Raw genomic sequence first — 2,427 nt, 5'->3', positions numbered from 1 at the left:
TTCATTTGTCTGTGTGTAGATGTCAGCGTGTTTCTGTGCACGTATCTGTGTGTATGTGTGTGTGTGTGTGTGTGTGTGAGTGTGTATCAAGATAAACTGATATGTGTGTATGTGTGTATGTGTGCGTTTGTGCGCGCGCGTCAGTGTGTGTGTTATATTTCTTTATATATAGTTATATATTCATATATATATATATATATACATATATATTTATATTTATATATATATGCATATATATTTATAAATACATAAATGCATACTCTTCCATATATATGTATATATATAGCATATTTGCCACCTATTTTAAGCAATAATATTCCTTAATAGGTAACTTATTCATTAAATAGTGTCACGCACACTCTCTCAAACTATTAGATGGCAACACTTTTCAGTCAATAATTGTATATATTTGCACTCCTTAACGTATTAGCCGAAGAAAACGAAGTCTCGAATATTACAGATGAAATCTTAACAGTAAAAATATTCTCCACGTCAGTTTATGACAACTTCAGTACTCGGAGTAAAAGTAGAGCATAATTCACCCCGTGACGTTATGGCCCAGTTACCGAACTATAGCCCTGTTAACGAACTATGGTCCTGTTAACGAACTATGGCCCCGCTAACAAACTATGCCCCCCCCCATTAACGAACTATGACCATGTTAACGAACTATGGCCCACTTAACGAACGATGACCCTGTTAACGAACTATAACCCTGCTAACGAACTATGGCCCCGCTGACAAACTTTGGCCCTGTTAACGAACTATGGCTCTGTTAACGAACTATGGCCATGTTAACGAACTATGACCCTGTTAATGAACTATGACCCTGTTAACGAACTATGGTCCTGTTAACGAACTATGGCACCGCTAACAAACCTCGAAGACATCTTTTCAAATTAACCTTAAATCCCAAATCTATGAATTCTAAATAGTCCAGCACTGTTTTCTCCCTATCCCAACTCAAAGGATGATCGCACCAATTTCCACTTACCACAATCTTTTGAAATTAACATAGATTTATAGGATTATTATATGAAATATTCTCCATCCTTAAACCCATTTTAAATTGAAATATTCACCGGCAACAAATCTTAACTTATCCCTCAGTCTTTTGCACAATGAAAGCATCGCCATACCATGTGACCTACGATAGGCCTTAGGGGAGACTATAAGACCACAAACAGCCAACACTAGTCAAAAACAACCATTACACAATTGTTCTCACATATAAATTCTTTCTGTTGCCAATCTATATCATATAGATATCTAATGGATATACATACATACATACATACATACATACGTATATACACATACACACATATATTGTCACATATATTTCAGATTTCGTATTGAAAATTCTAATTTTTCAGGGGAAATTACTCTATATATTTATTATATATTGTTATCTCCCTTGGAAAGTGATAATTTACTTCTGATTTGTTATTCAAAATCGGAACCAGTCAACGGCGACCCGAAGTATTGATTGAGGCAGAAGGAAGATGAGGAGAAAGCGAACGTAAAAGATAACTTATCTTGGCGTATGAGTTCAGATGTAGAGCGGACAATGATCCACCTGGCAAGAATAGGTCCCAGATATACCCAGATTATCTTCAGCTTACTGGCATCGACTAAACTGTCTTCAGTACCCAAATCATTGTAGTCACCAAATTTGGTAATTACCAAAGAGGTGCCATGTTAATTTGGTTCGCCTTTTGACCCCAGTCTACCGATCAAGTTACATTTGCTTTCCGTGTTCCTTTCTGTGGAAGAGCGCAGGCTCGAAACGTTAAATACTTTTTCACTTCTCGAGCGTTGTACTAAAACAAGTGTTTGTTTTCTACATCACCTGTCTTCGTCTTTTGTGTTTTTTTTTTGTTTTTTTGTGAATTCTCCCTATATATAAAGATATATATAGCGTCTGGGGAGAGTTATTCTCCTTTAGAAAGTGGCACTCCGTTGCTTACAACGACGAGGGTTCCAGTTGATCCGATTAACGGAACACCCTACTCATGAAATTAACGTGCAAGTGGCTGAGCACTCCACAGACACGTGTACCCTTAATGTAGTTCTCGGTGGATATTAGGCGTGACACAGAGTGTGACAAGGCTGGCCCTTGAATTAGAGGCACAACAGAAATAGGAAGTAAGAATGAGAGAAAGTTGTGGTTAAAGAGTACAACAGGGTTCGCTACCATCCCCTGCTGGAGCCTCGTGGAGCTTTAGGTGTTTTCACTCAATAAATACTCACAACGTCCGGTCTCGGAATCGAAACCGCGATCCTATGACCGCGAGTCCGCTGCCCTTGGGCCATTGCGCTTCCACATTCTCCTTTAGTGCCTTATTATTTAACACACTCACCGGTAACGTTTCCGCTCATTCGCTTATTTATTTTTCCAAAAATTTTCGTTGCGCCTTGCAAACT

This window comes from Octopus bimaculoides, chromosome 20 (genome assembly GCF_001194135.2).
Source record: "Octopus bimaculoides isolate UCB-OBI-ISO-001 chromosome 20, ASM119413v2, whole genome shotgun sequence".
NCBI classification, from domain to species: domain Eukaryota; kingdom Metazoa; phylum Mollusca; class Cephalopoda; order Octopoda; family Octopodidae; genus Octopus; species Octopus bimaculoides.
Note: the sequence above shows the minus strand (reverse complement) of the source record.